The sequence below is a fragment of the Ranitomeya imitator genome, chromosome 5 (assembly GCF_032444005.1).
Source record: "Ranitomeya imitator isolate aRanImi1 chromosome 5, aRanImi1.pri, whole genome shotgun sequence".
Lineage (NCBI taxonomy): Eukaryota > Metazoa > Chordata > Amphibia > Anura > Dendrobatidae > Ranitomeya > Ranitomeya imitator.
The window spans coordinates 65,521,488-65,544,049 of NC_091286.1; the positions used below are offsets into that span (position 1 = coordinate 65,521,488).

Below are 22,562 nucleotides of genomic sequence, written 5' to 3' on the forward strand. Positions count from 1 at the left end.
CATTTCTTTATCGTCCAGATTTTGCATTCATATGTTACTACAGAAAAAACAGACTACGTACAAGTCATGGCTTCGTCGCCAGCAAAATATTCCTCAATTGAACATCTCCTCCAGTGACTTCATTGTTAATTTGCCCATAGCTATTCTCCTGTTGTCTTCCAGTGTTGACGCTGCATCTTCTTGAGTGATCATTGATACGAGTAGGTTGAAATCCTTTGCAACTTCCAGTTTGTCACAGTTCATCTCAAATGTACCCTGGTCGTATATGGCAATGCTGTAATACATAGGTGTCCTAATATCTTTGTCCATCCATAGCACTGCTGTTAGGTAGTATCTACCAACTGTCTACTTCACCTGCTGCAGAACCACTGAAGAGGCTTGATAGACCCCAGTGAAAATGCATGGGATTGGTCAACCACTGCTGAGACTTTTTGCATAATGGATACAGTACAGTGTTGTTGTTTCCATTATTACAGAAGCTGCAATGATTATTCTAACTAATTTTTACTTTTACAGAAAATGCAGATGGAATAATATATTTATGGGTTAAATGCATTTTTTGGGACTCTGACCCCACAATTCCGACACTGATGGGCAATCCAAAGCATAGTTCATCAGTTTCAGACTCCCGGAACAGCTCCATGCTCAATGTAGTGGTTATACCTGGAATTGCAGTTCAGCCCTATTCACTTTAATGCAAATAGGAATGAGCTGCAATTCAGTAAAATGGGTGGCAGTCAGCAACCGTATTAGGCACAGTCACTAGTGTTGTGCCAGATAAAGAGAGAAAAGGAATCAGCACTCAATGAAACGCTGAAGCCCCTTTATTCAGCTGATCCTAATGATAGCCCATCACTATCCAACTCATGGAAAATGCTAATTATGAGTGATCTGATCACAATCTATAAAAGTGTAAATAATAAATTACATTTAAAGGGTTTTTTTAAGTTTGGAAGTCATTCCGTATTCACTGGATAGAGGATAACTTCTTGATCGCTGGGACCCCATCGATCCTAAAAACTATGGTTTTGAAGAGCCCCATGTAAATGCAGCAGAGGTTTATCATGCACCCTGCCACTCCATTCATTTGGGACTGCTGGAGATTGCCAAGCGCAGCACTCCCATAAGAATGAAAGGAGCGGCAGTCACATGATCAACCTCTGCTCCCTTGACACGGCGCTTTTGAAAGCGTGATTCTTGGAATCAATTAGTGGCCCACCAGTCAGACCCCTATGGATTTCAGATAAAGTCCAAATTTGAGAATACTCCTTTAACATTTTTGTGCCCCAAAAAAGAGCATTTAATAAAAACCTGATTATATAACAATATATCCTCCATATAATAGAACATTCCCATAAGGAGACAATGAGATATTGAAGCATATGCTTTTCTATCTCCTCTCTATTGCCCAATACAAAGCAAACAAAGCTCAGAGGCCTCATATGAAACAGAAAATAACTTTATAGGGCGTCTCCATTGTACATCCATTACATTACTGTACAGCAGCATAGAAGGATTACTTCCAAGTGAAAAGTCTCATTGGTTTGATGGGCAGCAGCGCGTCGGTGAAAGTGAATGAACACTTTCAACTGTATTAGCGAAAATCCAGCAAATCCAAAATCAATGCAAGTCCAAAAGAACAACAGGCTCTCGAACGCTACAAAGGACGGAGCGGCAGACAATTAATTCAGTATGCAGCTGCTGCTTTAATGCGCTTATCGCTGATATTTCATCATTCTAAAAGCACAAAAGAGACTTAAATTACAAAGAAGCATAATAAGCAAAGTGACAGCAGTCATGGCAGTCACTGTCAAATAGGCCCAGACACCTCACGCGCAGAACATGTAGAATATAATAAATAAACTGTCACTTATGTTCACAGCGATCACTGAGCCAGAAAACATCCTGACTGATGGAAGTCTGACTCCCAAATCTAAAATAGCTTTTTCTTCTAATGCATAATAGCAGATATGCCAAGGAAAATACTTAAGCGCTCATTTAAAGAATTATTTGCACATTTGATAAAGTGCCTTTCAGTATTCCTAGCCTCAGCTGTCTCACTCCAGAAATTTATCCTCTCAGTAATTTTTTCTAACGGTATTTCTAAACAATTTATTAAGTTACTTGGGGACAATTTCTCTACTGAAGTCTATGGAGAAAAACAAGTGCGGCTCTTCGTAAACTAATCTGGTAATGGTTTCCAGCAACGCCAACTGGCAAACACAAACCAGAATCCTTACTTGATTAATTCTCTTCACATTTTGCTTTCAACCCTGACAGATAATTGACCATGGGACACGTTGCTTCGTGACATATTTATTTTTCAATATCAAGTGAGAATTGGGTACAGGAGTACCGTATTTTTCAGATTATGAGACCCACTGTTTTTCCCCAAAATTTTGGAGCAAAATGGGGCTGCGTCTTATAATGTGGATATACTTTACCGGCCATGGTGGAGCAGGGGCCCAGGGTCGAGGTTGGAGGTGGAAAGAGTGGAATGTTGCTGCAGGCCACATGGGGTGTTCAGATGTGCGGCGCGCAGCTGCGGGTGTCCTTTGCTGCGAGTGGTGTCCATGCTGCGGGTGGGGTCCGCTGCTGTGAGTGGCATCTGCTGCTGTGGGGGGCTCTGCTGACATTTTGTGAAAGGCCAGAGCCACCGCAGTTCCATGGTTTCCTATGTGATGGACTCCGGGAAAATGGCTGCTGTGGACAGCACATGCGCAGATGGAGATCTTGGCATCAAGATCTCCACATCCGAACACTCCCTCATCTCAGCCTGTGGCCAGCAGCAACACTCCACTCTTGTCTCTTCCTGCAGCGACCCTGTACCCCATTTCACTGCAGCCACCACCCCTGGTAAGCATGGATTATAAGAAGCACCACCAATTTATTAAGAAAAAAGTTTTTTCCTATTTTTCTCCTCAAAATTTGGGGTGCATCTTATAATCCGGAGGGTTTTATAATCCAAAAAATATGGTATAATCCGGCTGGAGCATCAATGACTTCTTTTTATTTAAACCATTATGTATATAAGTAAAGTATACTGCACAACATTGTACAGAGAAGGATATCACACCACTTCCAACTTCAGTGGGAATATTTGCCCTCTCTTACTAGCAGTAGCACTCCAAATCTGCCAGATTGTGTGAAGATCGTGTATAACACCCTCTTCAGGTCATCCACAGATATTCCTTTAGATTCAGGTCTGGGTTCTGGCTGGGCCATTCCAATACTTTCATCATCTTCTTGCAAAGCCATCCTTTGTTCATTTGGAGTTATGCACAGCGTCATTGTCATCCTGAAAGATGAAATTTCTCTTCATTTTCAGCTTTTTAGCACAGGCCTTAAAGTTTTGTTACAAAATTTACTAATATTTGAAACTACTGTATTTCCGCCACCTTGACTAAAGTCCCAATTCAGTTGCTAAAAATGGCCCCAAAACATGCTGCTGCCTCCACCATGTTTTAATGTGGGTTTTGTGATGCGCAGTAGTGACATTGAGCCAAACATACATTTTGGCTAGAAATGTTCAACCTTGGTTCATCAGACTAGAATACATTTTCCCACATGCCTTTGGCAGACTCTTGATGTAGGTTTTGGCAAAACCTACTCAGGTTTGGATGTTTGCTTTTGTAAGAAAAGTCTTCTATCTTGCCAGACATATGAGTACTGGAGATTGTTGCCGCATACAGTACACAACCAGCACTTGTCAGAAATTCCTGCAGCTCTTTTACTGTTTTCTTGACCGAAATTTTGCTCTTGTCTTTTCATCCATTTTTGAAGGATGTTCAGTTCTAGGTAAAGTCACTTTTGTGCTTCGCTTTATTCACTTCTTTGTATATCTGAGGCCTTGGAATTTTTTTGTTCTCTTTTCCTGACTGATATCTTTCAACAATCCCTTTGCTGTGTTGTAAACCATTTATGGACCACGGCATTTGCTGTAAAATTCAACTAAGAAAATGTCAGGAAAATCTAACTAGAAAAGCTAAACTTCATATGGAGTAAATCTGAATAACTTTAACTGGTAGCAGCTGTACTGTACTGACTACTACTATGTAGCATGAGTTATAAGTAGAAAAGTTCTTAAAAGATTTTTCTGGGCATTTTACATTAAATAAACCTGGAATCTTAACATGGGAGAGTAAATTGTTCATATCCACTATATATTCTCTTTCTCCCATATTTTCTCATACAACATCCAGGTTTTGCTAACATCACCACTAGCCAAGACAGGCTCAAGGACAAACAAAGCACAAAAAACAGACAAGAAACTAATTATTAAGGGTGAGAGCAATGACATTGGATGGTACAAGAATAAACTTCAACTTCACAGTGATATAAGACACAAAAAGTAGCATATAATTACTGAGTCATAGTATGGATAGAGAGGACACAAAAAAGTCCCAGCAGCAGAGATTTCTTCTGGACATACTCACAGGGACCTTTCCTAACATTCTAAGACACTTTTCTGTCCGTGTAATCAGAAAACGCCACGCGTTAATGTACTGTACTATAGCAATTAGAGACATAACAAAGTGGGATTTGCTAATTAACAGAAATTAGGCACTTATTTATAATTATACATTTTATATATTTATTTTTCATATTCCCAGAGAATTCCTTTAACCCTTAATTATGCAGAATTATTGGACCCAGGTTACCATCTTAGGTAAATTCATTTGATCGTTACGGTTTACAACAAGTTACAAGCGTACAATAGAGCAATACCGCAAGAGAAAGAGAGGGGCGAAAGTGATGGTAGTGCACACCTGGTGTGGTTGTGAATGAACACAGTCTGTGGTTGCAGCCCCATGGCTGAAAGGAAAATTCTTCCATAAAGCAAATTCACTTCAGTGGAGATATCACAGTACCTGAGAGGTTGCACTTGCGGAAATGAAGAATCTTCCATAGTATAAAACTAAAGTTTTTATTAAGTAATGTGTTTGGGAGCCAGAATGGCACCTTTTTCAAGGTACATGTGCTTTTTGTCCGACACCGAAACGTGTTGGTTAATAAAAAACCTTCATTTTATACCATCGAGAATGCCTAATTCCTGCAAGCACAGCCCAAGTATCATGATGTCTTCACTAAAATGAGCGAACAAGTTACAGTAGGCACATTACTTACAGATTTTATGCTTTCATTCTTATTTTTTTTATTTTTCTGTTGATACAGCCATTAGAAATATAAATACAGACGTGAACATAACCTGAAACTGCCCTAACTAAAGTCACCAATGATCTACTAACTGCCAAAGCCAAGTGACAATACTGTTGTCCTCCTCCTCCGCAACCTGTCCTCTGCCTTTGACACAGTGGACCACTCCCTACTACTACAGACCCTTTCATCTCTTGGCATCACACACTTAGCCCTATCTTGGATCGCGTCATAACTAACAGACCAGACATTCAGCGTCTCCTACTCGCAAACCACCTCCTCCCCTCGCCCCCATATCTGTCGGAGTCCTGCAAGGTTCAGTCCTAAGGTCCCTGCTCTTCTCCATTTAAACCTTCGGCCTGAGACCGCTCATAGAATCTCACGGCTTGCAGTATCACCTCTGTGCTGATGACACACAGATCTACCTCTCTGGACCAGATATCACCTCCGTACTAACCAGAATCCCACAATGTCTGTCCGCTATTTCATCCTTCTTCTCCGCTAGATTTCTAAATCTTAACATGGACAAAACAGAATTCATTGTCTTTCCTTCCCATCTCACTCAACTCCTCCAACTGACCTATCCATCAAAGTAAATGGCTGCTCTCTCTCCCCAGTCCCACAAGCTTGCTGCCCCGAGGTAATCCTTGACCTTCAAAAGGGAGACCATGCACAAGTAGTGAGCTTCTTAATAAACAAATAACATATACTAGTTATACGCATGTAGTTGAAATATAGACATATGGATATTTAAATGCATAGAACCAGAACATAATACAAATGTGATATTGCACGTTGCCTGGAAAATTGGTATAGGGACTTCGCTAGAGTCAAATGATATGATAATTAGGTAAGTGGATAAGAATACAACTAGGCCTGTTGGATATAAAAATAGAAAAAAGGATCAGTATAATGGTTTGACACAAGTCATAGATCAATTATAAGTCAGCCTGATGTACAGTACAACTATAATAATAAGATAAAATAAGATAAAGTGTCATATGTGCTTCAGTATGCATGCAGCCTGAAGAAGGTAGGTGTCACAAGGACAATAGTTTCTTAGGAGGAGAGATTAACCCAAGCAGATTACATCAATCAGGTAGGTGTATATACAATGTGTCAAACAAACAAGGCAGGACACTGCGGCGCTAAAACATGCAAACACGAAACATGAAAATTGAACTGCATTACTGCACTAGAAATATGAAAAGATAAGAGCGTTTAGAGCATAAATTGGCCAATTCATGTGTACTTGGTAGCCACATCAGGGCATATCTCGTATACCAGGTCCTACACTTTCCTTTCCTCGCTGAGAATAAATGTCTTCATCTGAATGGGTACCTGTGAAACCTCTTCTTAGACTAAATTTCTCTCTCTCTGTGCCTCTTAGCCACAGGTGTTTTAATCGCAGCAGGTCCAATACCCCTCCACAGAGAGAGATAAATTTAGTCTAAGAAGAGGTTTCACAGGTACCCATTCAGATGAAGACGTTTATTCTCAACGAGGAAAGGAAAGCTTAGGACCTGGTATGTGAGAGATGCCCTAATGTGGCTACCAGATACACATGAATTGGCCAATTTATGCGCTAAAGCTCTCATTTTTCCATATTTCTAGTGCAGTAATGCAGTTCAATTTTCATATTTTGTGTTTGCATGTTTTAGCGTCGCAGTGTGCTGCCTTGTTTATTTGACTGTATAAGAGTTGGTGACCTTAGGTTCAGCACGTGTTCACACTTAGTCTATGTTTGGATGTGACGGTCAGTTTTTTTAAATTTATATACAATGCGTGTCCCAAGCAGAAGTGCCTGAAATCTCAAGAGCTAAATGAAAGTTCCATGAAATAGAAATGAAATGGTCAGAGGTCCCTGGTCCAAGTGTGGCGTACAACCCGGCACGCGTTTTTGAGCAAGACCCGTATTAATTAATACCTCAACACCTGTGCATCGTCCCCCTCTTGATGGTCTACCATTTTATCCCTCTGCATTTGTGCTCATTTCTAATTTTACATAAGTACAGGCACTCTGTCGTATGTAGTGCCATTTCATTGCCACCCATTGTTCAATAAAGGTGTTTTATTTTTAATTGTAAGTCCCACATTCTTTTTGACCACATGTTCGGCGTTCTCTCTTTGGTTATTAGTTTATTCCGAATAGTCTGCCATTCCTTCCTCCAGCACATACTGTATTAAACCATTATTTCTTATTTTTAGGGACTCTATAGCGACGGGGTCTCTTCCGCAGGACTGGCGCATAGCAAATGTGGTGCCAATATTCAAAAAGGGCTCTAAAAGTGAACCTGGAAATTATAGGCCAGTAAGTCTAACCTCTATTGTTGGTAAAATATTTGAAGGGTTTCTGAGGGATGTTATTCTGGATTATCTCAATGAGAATAACTGTTTAACTCCATATCAGCATGGGTTTATGAGAAATCGCTCCTGTCAAACCAATCTAATCAGTTTTTATGAAGAGGTAAGCTATAGGCTGGACCACGGTGAGTCATTGGACGTGGTATATCTCGATTTTTCCAAAGTGTTTGATACCGTGCCGCACAAGAGGTTGGTACACAAAATGAGAATGCTTGGTCTGGGGGAAAATGTGTGTAAATGGGTTAGTAACTGGCTTAGTGATAGAAAGCAGAGGGTGGTTATAAATGGTATAGTCTATAACTGGGTCGCTGTGACCAGTGGGGTACCGCAGGGATCAGTATTGGGACCTGTTCTCTTCAACATATTCATTAATGATCTGGTAGAAGGTTTACACAGTAAAATATCGATATTTGCAGATGATACAAAACTATGTAAAGCAGTTAATACAAGAGAAGATAGTATTCTGCTACAGATGGATCTGGATAAGTTGGAAACTTGGGCTGAAAGGTGGCAGATGAGGTTTAACAATGATAAATGTAAGGTTATACACATGGGAAGAAGGAATCAATATCACCATTACACACTGAACGGGAAACCACTGGGTAAATCTGACAAGGAGAAGGACTTGGGGATCCTAGTTAATGATAAACTTATCTGGAGCAGCCAGTGCCAGGCAGCAGCTGCCAAGGCAAACAGGATCATGGGGTGCATTAAAAGAGGTCTGGATACACATGATGAGAGCATTATACTGCCTCTGTACAAATCCCTAGTTAGACCACACATGGAGCACTGTGTCCAGTTTTGGGCACCTGTGCTCAGGAAGGATATAATGGAAATAGAGAGAGTACAATGGAGGGCAACAAAATTAATAAAGGGGATGGGAGAATTACAATACCCAGATAGATTAGCGAAATTAGGATTATTTAGTCTAGAAAAAAGATGACTGAGGGGCGATCTAATAACCATGTATAAGTATATAAGGGGACAATACAAATATCTCGCTGAGGATCTGTTTATACCAAGGAAGGTGACGGGCACAAGGGGGCATTCTTTGCGTCTGGAGGAGAGAAGGTTTTTCCACCAACATAGAAGAGGATTCTTTACTGTTAGGGCAGTGAGAATCTGGAATTGCTTGCCTGAGGAGGTGGTGATGGCGAACTCAGTCGAGGGGTTCAAGAGAGGCCTGGATGTCTTCCTGGAGCAGAACAATATTGTATCATACAATTATTAGGTTCTGTAGAAGGACGTAGATCTGGGGATATATTATGATGGAATATAGGCTGAACTGGATGGACAAATGTCTTTTTTCGGCCTTACTATGTTACTATGTTATATACCCCGTTATGTTCAGATTGATGCATATGGTATTTCCTGTTTGATGTATATGTGATTCGCTACCTTCAGTTTGAATTTGTTCTAAAATGGATACATAGCATTATTGATGCAAACGGCATCAGAGACACCTCATTAACATTTATGGGGTCCAGTAAGGTAAGCAATGTGAAGAGCACTCCAAGCTTCTCAAGCACAAATCAGGCCTCTTGGTGGCTAATCCCAGTCAAACCACCAGACAGGAACCAAAATAGTAGAAGAAAATTGTAGCTCTCCAGAATAGTTGCAAACAAGTGTTTTAGTCCAACAAGTGACATTTTCCACTATGCTTAGAAAAGGCTAGAGTTTTAGCTAAAATGTTGCATTCTGAACCAAATTCCTTTTTTGTTTTTGCAATTAATTTTGAGTGCTGCCTCCTTCTTCCGCTATTATGAGTTCCACATTTTGTATTGTATTTTGTGTCAGTTTTAGAAAAAGCTCTCAATGCTGAAAGGACCCATTTTTCTAATGAATATGCAAATGGAAATGTGAATTTAGCCATGGAAATCTGCCATACTTGGCTTGACAATGGATCCATGGAAGAATGACCATAAACTGAATAAACAAAAGCGTAATCACTAGGGATGAGCGGACTCGTGGAAGTTCAGGTTCTGGTACCCAACCCGAACTTTAGTCCGAAGTTCTGTTCGAGTATCAGAACTGTACCCGAACTTGCACCAGAACCCCACTGAAAACAATGGAGATCAGAACTTTGGCTCTGGGAAAAAATCTCTCTCTCTCTCTGCAAGGGACTTCCCCTGGAACTCCGAATATTCCAATGTACTCCCGGGAGAAGTCTGTGTTCGGCATATAGCACCGGACACTAACTGTCCATTACAAACTCAGACCTTTTAAGTTCGGGTTCGCTCATCTCTAGTAATCAGCTCTCGGAGTGGAGTCTGGTTTTAACATTGCACCAATTTAGAACTTCTGTGCTGTTCTAATTTTGGATTTCTTAAGAATCTAGGCAGTACTGATTGTGCATAAGATATGTGCTTCTTGACAAATGGCTACATGCATTTAACCATTGTGGCCAAACATTGAAATAACCGATGACCGATCATGGAAAGGTTTACAATGACAACTTAATATAAATCCAAGCTCTGCATGGGGTCAATAGCGATCATCACTTTTGCCATAAATGACAGAATATGTGAAGAGGCAGTTGTGTCATTTTGTCAATTACCAGCAGTAGATCTATTTTCAGACACAGACTTGTTGAACTTTTTATAGTAATATAGTTGTTAAGCCTTAAGAGCCACTTGTACTGATGTATAAAGCTTCTTGTAAGAAGAGTAAGGTGCACTCTATGGGGGTCTCTAATGGGCTGCATTTGACTACATTTACATGTTTAATATAGAAAAATACAAATTTCCTCTTCCTTCTTAACACTTTAAGAATCAGGACTAATTTCGAATTTAAAGACCTTATGAATTTGCATTGTTTCTTAGCTTTAGAATGTATTTATTACCTTCACTTATAAATCCCATTAATTCAGCTTTCATGTATTTTGGACCGTCCGTGACACTTCATTCTTTCACCTCACTAATAGCCTGACTTTAACCCTATATCCATGTTGAGCGTCCCCTGGAGAAATCATCAGGTGCACAAGATAGAAATCTAGACTAGACTATGTAGTTCATGTAGGTGTAATAAGAAAGGAGGCAGCATGACAACTCTACGGCTAATTCACTATTAGTCCTCTGTGATAAACCTATAAATGCACGTAGTGCTATGGCGAAGATCTAATAATGCCTTTAACCTCTTTGTTCACCCTAACGTACATGTAAGTCATGGTCAGGGTCTGCCCACTCCATACAGGGCAGCTATTTCTTATCCAGCATCTGACCATAACAGCAGTGATCGTCACTAGACACGAAGTCTGCTGTTTAAGTATTTAAATTACATTGTCAATAATAGCACGATTGCCAATGTACGATCTCACCAACGTTGACCAGCCCCGTGTGGGGGACTGATAAGTTACCACATTCATAAAAGTCCGGCTAATCAAAACTTGAAATAATTTAAAACATACATTGTGCACCTAAAAATTAAAGAAATATAAATTTAAGCATGCCATCATACATCCATTACTTAAAAAACCATCCCTCGACCAAAACTGTGCCGCTAATTATAGACCTGTCTCTAATCTTCCCTTCATCTCTAAACTCCTCGAACGCCTGGTCCACTCCCGTCTTACCCGCTATCTCTCAGATAACTCTCTTCTCGACCCTCTTCAATCTGGTTTCCGCTCTTTACACTCTACTGAAACTGCCCTCACTAAAGTCTCTAATGACCTACTAACAGCTAAATCTAATGGTCACTACTCCATGCTAATTCTCTTGGATCTCTCTGCAGCATTTGATACTGTGGATCATCAGCTCCTCCTCACTATGCTCCGCTCCATCGGCCTCAAGGACACCGTTCTCTCCTGGTTCTCCTCCTATCTCTCTGACCGATCCTTCACTGTATGTTTCGCTGGTTCCTCCTCCTCTCACCTTCCCCTTACTGTTGGGGTTCCTCAAGGATCAGTCCTAGGCCCCCTCCTCTTCTCTTTGTATACTGCCCCTATTGGACAAACAATCAGTAGATTTGGCTTCCAGTACCATCTCTATGCTGACGACACCCAACTATACACTTCTTCTCCTGATCTCACGCCTGCCTTATTAGAAAACACCAGTGATTGTCTTACCGCTGTCTCTAGCATCATGTCCTCCCTCTATCTGAAACTAAACCTGTCAAAAACTGAACTCCTCGTGTTTTCTCCCTCTACTAACCTACCTTTGCCTGACATTGCCATCTCCGTTTGCGGTTCCACCATTACTCCAAAGCAACATGCCCGCTGCCTTGGGGTCATCCTTGATTCTGACCTTTCATTCACCCCCCACATCCGATCACTGGCTCGCTCTTCTTACCTGCATCTCAAAAACATTTCTAGAATTCGCCCTTTTCTTACTTTCGACTCTGCAAAAACTCTTACTGTTTCACTTATTCATTCTCGTCTGGACTATTGTAACTCTCTACTAATCGGCCTCCCTCTTACCAAACTCTCCCCGCTCCAATCTGTCCTGAATGCTGCTGCCAGGATCATATTCCTCACCAACCGTTACACCGATGCCTCTACCTTGTGCCAGTCATTACACTGGTTACCCATCCACTCAAGAATCCAGTACAAAACTACTACCCTCATCCACAAAGCACTCCATGGCTCAGCACCACCCTACATCTCCTCTCTGGTCTCAGTCTACCACCCTACCCGTGCCCTCCGCTCCGCTGATGACCTCAGGTTAGCATCCTCAATAATCAGGACCTCCCACTCCCGTCTCCAAGACTTTACACGTGCTGCGCCGATTCTTTGGAATGCACTACCTAGGATAATACGATTAATCCCCAATCCCCACAGTTTTAAGCGTGCCCTAAAAACTCATTTGTTCAGACTGGCCTACCGCCTCAATGCATTAACCTAACGATCCCTGTGTGGCCTATATTAAAAAAAAAAAAAAAAAAAATTAATTAACTGGTTCATGCAGCTTTACATGAACACCCAAGCCTTACACTATGGCTGGTCCGAATAACTATAGCAATTGTTACCATCCACCTCTCGTGTCTCCCCTTTTCCTCATAGTTTGTAAGCTTACGAGCAGGGCCCTCACTCCTCTTGATATCTGTTTTGAACTGTATTTCTGTTATGCTGTAATGTCTATTGTATGTACAAGTCCCCTCTATAATTTGTAAAGCGCTGCGGAATATGTTGGCGCTATATAAATAAAAATTATTATTATTATTATTATTATTATAAATGCCAGATTTGAGGTTTTGCAGTTACTGCTGTCCACCTAAAAATATAATAATAATGGTCAATATGTCCAATGTACCCAAAATGGCCTTAATGAAAACTACAGCTCTACAAGCCCACACACCGCTCCGTATATATGTATATATATATATATATATATATATATATATAGAGGAAAAAAAAACAAATCAGCACTTCCAATGTGAACACGTGCAAGCTGCAAACTGCAACATACAGATAAAAAAAGACCACAGCAGCACATGTACATGAATCGGCCATGTGATTTGTTTTTTTTTTTGTTTTTTTTTCCTCTATTTGTATGGATGTGGCAACATCCAGACTTATCTTGCACTTCCCCCATTGACCTTGCAGGTGGCGGTAATCAACTCTACCTGCCCATAAATTGTAGGTCTAGCCCAGAGTGACATGTTTGTCCGAAGTTGTAGGCTGGTGGCCCAAGAGTGGCATGTACAGTAGAGTAGGACCCATCAGGGGGAGATCACCTTGCCGTGGTTGATGGGCACACATGAATTGGCCAATTTATGCGCTAAGAATCTCCATTTTAACTGTAAGTTTTATGAAAAAAAAATTTTTGAGAAAATTTTTATGAAAAAATATTTTTGTGAAATGTATATTTGTCTGTGTTTTCACATGGCCGATTCATGTACATGTGCTGCTGTGGTCTTTTATATATATATATATATATATATATATATATATATATATATATACAGTACAGACCAAAAGTTTGGACACACCTTCTCATGTAAAGATTTTTTATGTATTTTCATGACTATGAAAACTGTAAATTCACAGTGAAGGCATCAAAACTATGAATTAACACATGTGGAATTATATACTTAAGAAAAAAGTGTGAAACAACTGAAAATATGTCTTATATTCTAGGTTCTTCAAAGTAGCCACCTTTTGCTTTGATGACTGCTTTGCACAAATTAAGAGACCACCACATCAAAATCTTGTCATGGCCAGCCCAATCTCCACACCTGAACCCCATTGAAAACCTCTCGAATGTAATCAACAGGATGATGGATAGTCACAAGCCATCAAATAAAGAAGAACTGCTTAAATTGTTGCACCAGAAGAAGTGTGAAAGACTGGTGGAAAGCATGCCAAGACGCATGAAAGCTGTGATTAAAAATCATGGTTATTCCACAAAATTTTGATTTCTGAACTTTTCCTGAGTTAAAAAATTTGTATTTTTGTTTCTAAATAAGTATGAACTTGTTTTCTTTGCATTATTTAAGGTCTGAAAGCACTGTTTTGTTTTAGTTTTTTTTTTAATTTTGACCATTTTTAGACTAAAAGAACAATTTACATTTTACTCAAAAATATACCTATACAGAGAAAAATCAGACAAACTGAACATTTTGCAGTGGTTTTATATATATATATATATATATATATATATATATATATATATATATATATACACATATATATATATATATATATAATTTGCTATAGGAATAATTGTACTGACCTGAACAATCATGCTACCTGGTCCTTTTTTACTGTACAAAGAGTAGCATAAAAATAGAACCCGAAACAGAGTGATGAGACTATAGTTCCACAGTTTCACCCCACTTGGATTTTTTTCCCTTTAATCAGTACATGATATGGTAGAATGAAACTACAACTGGTCCTGCAAAAAGCAAGCCCTCATAAAGCTGTATCGATGGGGAAAAAAGTTGTGGCTCTTGTAAGAGGAAAAAGATCATCTAGCCCCAAAGGGGTTAACCATAAGTCTTAAGGTACCTTCACACTCAGCGACGCTGCAGCGTCGCTGTTTGGTCGCTGGAGAGCTGTCACACAGACCGCTCTCCAGCGACCAATGATGTCGGTAACCAGGGTAAACATCGGGTTACAAAGCGCAGGGCCGCGCTTAGTAACCCGATGTTTACCCTGGTTACCATCGTAAAAGTAAAAAAAACAAACACTACATACTTACCTCCCGCTGTCTGTCCCCGGCGCTCTGCTTTCCTGCACTGACTGTGAGCACAGCGGCCGGAAAGCACAGCGGTGATGTCACCGCTGTGCTTTCCGGCTGGCCGGCGCTGACAGTGCAGAGGAAAGCACTGCGCCGGAGGACAGACACGGAAGGTAAGTATGTAGTGTTTGTTTTTTTTTAACTTTTACGATGGTAACCAGGGTAAACATCGGGTTACTAAGCGCGGCCCTGCGCTTAGTAACCCGATGTTTACCCTGGTTACCAGTGAAAACATCGCTGAATCGGCGTCACACACGCCGATTCAGAGATGTCTGCAGGGAGTCCAGCGACGAAATAAAGTGCTGGACTTTCTGCAGCGACCAACGACATCACAGCAGGATCTTGATCGCTGCTGCCTGTCACACTGAACGATATCGCTAGCCAGGACGCTGCAACGTCACAGATCGCTAGCGATATCATTCAGTGTGACGGTACCTTAAGGGAGCAGTTACTACCACAGTGCACAATTATGGGCCCTTGGGCGTTAGACTAGTCAGCCCTACTGCTGGCTACTGAGCAAGGAGCATACAGAAATTTGTTTGGAGAATGAGAATTACTGGTCTACCATAATTGATTTCAAATTTGATGAATGGCAAAATTTGAGCTTGTATTTTGGGTCTGGAAGGAATTTATCTTGTCTACCATTGATGTGATGGAATCTGTAATATAATGACTTGGATAGAGGTGAACGTATACTTTTAATGAAGGTCAACTCATTCCACAAATCTCAGTTGGACCAACTAATGGGTCTGGGGGTTGGATTTCAGCATGGCACATCCTGTTCTTCCAAAAGAAAAGTTGCTGTCTGAGGTTTCTCATAGTGGCTTATACCCCCCACCACCTTTGAAAATAGATGCACACTCAGCTGATTTGAGCATTCATGTGTACTGGGGGGTGACCAACCAATCAAGTGTATGGCCAGCTTTGGTTTATGCCTGTTTAATAATCACTACTTAAAGCAGTTGCCTCACTTCAACTATTTTTAGCCCATAGGCTTGGTGCAGTAGAGAATAACAAACTGAACTTTACTTATCAACACCAGGTTTAATTCCGCCTCTCAGTCCTTGCTTCATTCTTTGTTGATTAGATGCAACAATGATGTCACTTGGACAGCACCATAGCCAATCACTGAGATCTGTGGCTTTTGCTGTCTTCATCGGCAGTGCCTGAACTCCGTGATTGGCTACAGTGATGACAATGTGACATCACCGCTGCTGCAGCTGATGATGTGTCTTCAACCACTTAGACCTTTCTTCACACTTCCGTGTTTCTGTGACACCCCAGGGTCCTGGTTGTCACAGTGGCATTGCTTTCCTCATGGGGAGAGTGATGTCACGCTTGGAAATGAAGGAGGATCTTCTTTATCAGGTAACCAGAAACATACAACATGTTCACACTCCAGGCCAAAAGGGGGAGCTCTGGTCCAGCTTATGGGTAGCTCCCCTATATAGATATATTCTGGTCTGGAGAGAAAGTGAGTTCAGACAGTCTGTCAGAGAGACAGAGAAGAGAGCAGTCAGAAGGACTGAAGGGGCCATGCAGCCATGTGAGATGCTGCAGCTCCTGGATAGAGATAATACCGAAAGAAGAACACATTGTAGTGAGCGTGCAGGAGAGCGAAGCACAGGAGAGTGAGAACTGGGGAGGACAGCTGCGACTGGGTTACCCAGAGGTGTATCTAGGGTTTCTGACACCCAGGGCAAAAGTTCACTTTGGCCCCCCCAGGACATATGCGATTTGCACACTTAGTCATGTACCTACAAGCTCCTCTCCCTAATGCTCTCATTGTTCAGTGAAAAACAGAGAAGAAGAAGAGAAGCTCGTTGTTACAGGACCACAAGTATAAAAGTTGCATATGAGTGAAGTGTCCATGTGATGACTACTGGAATCTGCAGAGCTAAATCCTGACATTGCAGCTTCTGAATTCTCACAACTAATGCACTGCACACTTTTATGATTCTCCTTCGCCAGTGGACAGTCATGTCAGCACAAGCATGTGATTTGTATACTTCTAATCACATTCTGACTAGACGTGCCCAGCCTTGCTCAGTTCATTTTCATTGAGTGAGGCCACACATGTCTAGTCAGTACATGACCGCACATATGTAAAATCACCAGCACGAGAGAATCCTGACAGCGTGCAGGGCGCACTGTGAGAACTCAGAAGTAGCAGTCACAAAATGGCTGCACTCATTACAATCCTGGACATTCCCTTTAATGCTCCTAACATAAATAAAAACATGAGAATTAGTCAGTATCACAAATAACATTTACATCCAGTTACCTTATAGATGATGTCGTCTCTGCAGCCGTTCTCCTTCTTTTCTTCATCTTGTCCAGAACCCATGATGAGTTTTCTCATCCACAGCCGTCTCTGTAGACTTCCATCTTCTCCGCTCTTTTGCAGAAAATCTCCACATGATGCCCTTAAAGATACAAGTGTCATTATAATGCTGCTGAATAAAAAATGCCCCTCACTATTATTGTCTGCACAAAATATGACCCCCACACTGTCCCTCTTATGGTCCATGCTCCTTACACTGACCTCTACTTCCATACCGGCACCCTATTCACACTGTCCTCTCACACTGTGTCCCCCCTATAGGGCCCAGTATTTATACTGTACTCTCTCATCACACTCCCCCTCCTCGGTATCCTGTCCCCCAATGCTACACCCCCACTACTCAGTTTCTATTCTGTGCCCACTCACTTTTCTCCCCCATACTGTCTCCTCACACTATTCCCCTCCCTCCTCATACTGTCTCCTCTCATATCCCTCCTGTTCACCATATTGTCTCCTCATATATTTACCCCCTCATTTTCTATATGGCCTGCTCACCTGACTCCCCATACTGTGTCTGCACACATCCCATCACCCTCATACATGTTTCCTCATACATGCCCTCATTCCCCGGTACTGATTCCCCATCTCCCCCTTTGCTCTTCATTTTGTGTCCTCAAATCTCCCCCACACATTAAATCCCCCCATCTCCACTCCAAATCTCCCCACACAAATTAAATCCCCCATCCCCTCTCCAATTCTCCCCACACAATAAATCCCCCCATTCCCCACACAGCCCCTCATCACCCCATCTCCTCATCCCCCCACAGCCCCTCATCAACCCCATCTCCCCCTCAGCACCTCATCACCCCCCACACAGCCCCTCATTATCCCCCATTCCCCACAAAGGCCCTCATCATCACCCACACAGCCTCTCATCCCCCATTCCCACACATCCCCCCATCACCCCCATACGGCCCCTCATCAGCCCCCTTCTCCCCCAAAGTCCTCATCATCCCCCCTTCTCCCCACACAGCCCCTCATCATCCACTACACAGACCTTCATCATCATTCCCCCATTCCCCACACAGCCTCTTATCATCCGCTACACAGCCCCTCATCATTATCCCTCCATTCCCCACACAGCCTCTCATCATCCACTACACAGCCCTTCATCATCATTCCCCCATTCCCCACACAGCCTCTTATCATCCGCTACACAGTCCTCCATCATTATCCCTCCATTCCCCACACAGCCTCTCATCATCCACTACACAGCCCCTCATCATCATTCCCCCATTCCCCACACAGCCTCTCATCATCCACTACATGGCCCCTCATCATCATCCCCCCATTTCCCACACACCTCGATAATCTCCTCACACGGCTCCATGCTGGAGACCCTCAGTCCTCTCCTCACACGGCTCCATCAGCCTCAGCAGCTTCCTGCTATCGTGTCTTCACTGGACTGAAGGAGGCTCCACCCCTTCCGGTGACATCATTACCTCCCGAAATCACCTCCGTTCTAGTCATTACAGTCAGATCTTCAATTGTACTCGTGTCTGTAAGATACGAGTACAATTGAATACTGAAAGCCGGCGTGCTGTAGCTTTTCTGTGCCGGCTGTAAGCTTAACAGTCGGCATAGATAACAGCTGACTCCCAGTCCCGGGGGTGGCAGAATGCAGCTGCATTAGGCGGCCCGACTGCACCCCGTGCCAGCTGCACCCAGGGCACATGCCCCAGCTGCCCCCCAGATACTCCACTGGGGTTACCTCCCTACAGAGCGCAAACACCGGTAGCCAGAAGACCGAGGTTGTGAGGGACTCCAAGACTTACAGCAGAAACCGGCAGCACAGCTGGACTACAGTCACCTGTCCGCCCTAATACCCAGGAGACACAGTAGCGCATAGAGCCCGGGTCATGATAGAGACCCTGTAAAAAGGCTCGAGCTACCTGTCATATGGGTTAGTGTCCCACCATTATGGAGGACAAAGAGAACAGTGAGGACCTTGACAGAAGCCACAGGCAGCAAGTGACTACACCACAGCGTTAGTAGGAAGGCTTCTAACTCCACCTGATAAGGGGGACTCTGAACTCGCTTCCAAGCCAACTGGACCCTGCCTGTACCTGTGATCAGATGCCCCGGACTGTGGCTGCCTGAATTCATCAGTAAACCAGGTAAAAAGACTACAAACCTGTGTCCTCCGTTTCTTTCTACACTATCCACCATCTCCATCTACACACCGGGAGCCCTGGGGACCCAGCTTCACCTGTGGGAAGTTATACCATCTTAGCTGCCATAACATCACCCCAGTGGACCCCTTTTAAGCAGTGTCAGTCATCCCTGCCCAAATACCACAGGTGGCTTCACAAACACAAACTTTATTCAAACCCCTTTAAGGACTTCCCCTTGTACATGGGCGCCCTGGGCCGTGGACCAGGTTGCCGCCGCCGTGACACATCCCCTTTAAATACCGGACCTGGTACCGAGTACCCCTAGGCCCTGGCGGGCGACTCATTTACAGTACATGTGGTATCTGTTTTTTTCATGGCTATAACATAAACCCATTATATTCTTTGGGGCTGCTTAGCACATCTGTGTTTTTACACGGACCATGTGTACCACTCGGAGACACATCGGTTCTTTTCCAGCACCTCGGATGACAAGGGGCAATACAAGTCTAAGGGTTTGTGAAAAATAGCATCTGTGTGCTCTACATGTTTAACATTGCAAAGGATAGGAGAAGCTTTGTAATTTCCTACTTTACCAATACCGGAAAAATACCAATGATGCACACATGGTGAAAAAGGACTCATGGATGAAAAATGGATCCAAAACACTGATGATACCGGTTTTTCACATGCGTGTTTTATACAGACGTGTGAAGGACACCTTATATTGTTAAACTAAGGCTAGGGTCACATTGCGTTAGTGCAGTCCGTTTAGCGCATAGCGCTACGGACTGCGCTAACGCAATGTCCCAAAAGGGATCGCGTTAGCCGATCCCGCTAGCGCAGATCCCTGATCTACGCTAGCGAAAAACGGACCGTGAACGCTGCAAGCAGCGTTCGCGGTCCGTCACTCAAATGACGGCACATCGCTAGCGCACGTCCAATGTGGGCGTGCGCTAGCGATGCGTTCGCCATTACAATCCATGGCGGCGTTAATGGACTACGTTACACCGCGTTATGCCGTGGTGTAACGTAGTCCGTTAAACGGGGTCACATAACGCAATGTGACCCTAGCCTAATTCAGTGTTTTTTTTTCAACAGGAGAGTGTTCACACGCAGAATGTTTTTATCTCCTTTTGTCACAAGCTTTGAGCAACTGTGTAATTATTCATTATTATGTAACTATATAAGTACAGTATCTTTTCTTAGTCGTTTCATAATGTAACATTTAATTTTCTCCACTTGAGAATCATATAAAAAAATTTAGCATCTTATTACTAATAGAAAAAAAGAAAGTTGTCTAATTGTACAGTAAACTTCTGTAAAGGTCACCGCGTTCAGGACTCCTTAATAATGCGAAAGAAGGGAAATATGTGTTTTAATAATACAGAAAGTACAGCATTTATAATTATGCATAATAGAAACTAGAAAATGTTGAGCAAAGAGGTGGCGACTAATTTATCTTCGGCTTTCTGTTTAATCATGCAGTCATTTATAACAAATATATTCCTCCAGTTTCAGTAAAAGGTTTTTGGCTCGCAATGCTGGCTGAAATAACGCAGATATATCCTCCTTTATGTCATCCAGTGCTGAGAGAGACTATCAAGTACGCTAAGGTGAGCAGCCAGATATAAAACCTGATACTGAATCAGGAATATCTGTCAAAATGAATCAAATTATTAATGTTTAATAAAAATTATTTTCTAAATACTGACTAACCGTAGATCCTTAAATAGAATTTCTACCTTAAAAAACATGCCAGTACATATAGATTTAGGACCGATTTCCTTGTGTAATTGTTGATAAAATTTCAATTTAGGTTCTGGTCACATCTGCATTCCTATTTGTGCCATTAATATGCGAGACCCAATTATGTAGCACCATATTGGGGTCCATCTAGTATCTATCATGGTGACAACTATCTCAGACAAGAACTTCATCTCTGAACACAACTTTGTCCTCCTATGTCTGTTGGGTAAGTACTGAATTGTCACCATCAGGGTAGGATATATGGACAAAATCTTTTTGTTGAGTTTTTGAAGTGGAAACTGAATGGAAACTCCCAAGTTTTTGAAGATTTTGAAAATTTCCGTTCAGTTTCCGCTGCAAAATCTCAACAAAAAGACTCGGTGTGCATATATCCTTCCAAATCCATCCTGAGTTGTCTAGTTTTCCAGAGTCCTGAACAGCAATTTTATGTAATTAGGTGGTTTTGTCATTCACGTTCAACAGTCTAGGAAAGCTAAGCCATAACCGCTATAGGATCTTTGAGGAGGCCATATTGGTTTTCACCCAGAATTGAACTTTTTAAACTTCAGTTTACCATAGGATATGAACCTAAGGGTCCACCATCAAGATATCACTGCACACAGTATTGTAACCCAAAAAAAGATTTAATTCACACAGATAGGGATGTTGGATTACGCCTGTGCACAATCCCAAGCATATGGGACACTACTTGAAAGTATTTCAGAACATCAGACTAAGCTCTGTATCATCTATACTAGTCCTGTAATTCTTTATAAGCTTGTGCATTAGATTCAGTTGTACATATACCTCCGTTATCTGACAACTGGCTTCTTAGACTAGGTTCCTGATTGCCCCACAGTCTTACATCCTTGGATACCAACTTGGTGAGCCTGACTACATTATCCTTCTCCAGTATTCCAATTTAATATTCTACCGAGCCTCACCTGTTCACTTCTCCATTGATTTTCCATTCTCATTGCCACAATGACCCTTCAACTTTTCTAGTTCCACCTACACTAGACAGTATCAAGGAATCAAATGAAGAACTAGTGCAAGAAACAGAAATCCTGGGGTCAGCTCTGTCCCACAACCCAAACTGTGAAAGTTAAAAGGGGTTTTTATAGATGAGTTGTTCTGCTCCAATGATGGACTCCTTCTGGGCCCATTTTTAACTGGGCACTGTAAGGCTATACATGCAGGGATCTTTTTGTTGACATTTTTAAGGACATACTCTCCAAATTCTTCACCAAAAACCACTTAGAAAAAATGCTTGGAAAATTCTATTTATGTACTTGGAAAAGGAGTGTTTTCTTCAAAAAAAGGAGTGTTTTCTTAATAAAGTTTTTGAAAAACAATTTTGAACTAAAAAAACTGTGTGAACATAGCTTTATTCTGCACTCATGGTGCTGTCACATTGTTGGCTTTGGAAATAATGCATTATACAAGAGTGGCACTTCTTTGGAGGAAAAAGAGGCTCATTCTTCTAACCTTGTCAATTTCTAAGAAACTTAGTTTTAATGTATTCATTAAGTAAGAATATATATATATATATATATATATATATATATATATTCTTACTTAATGAATACATTAAAACTAAGTTTCTTAGAAATTGACAAGGTTAGAAGTACTGTACTGTACTGTATATATATATATATATAT

The 22,562-nt window shown here is 41.8% G+C and overlaps 1 protein-coding gene across 6 annotated transcripts in view; it reads right to left on the bottom strand.

Moving 5' to 3' along the window:
- MACROD2 (mono-ADP ribosylhydrolase 2) overlaps window positions 1-22,562 on the bottom strand; it is a 2,991,260-nt gene that overhangs the window by 206,178 nt on the left and 2,762,520 nt on the right. The window lies entirely within an intron of this gene.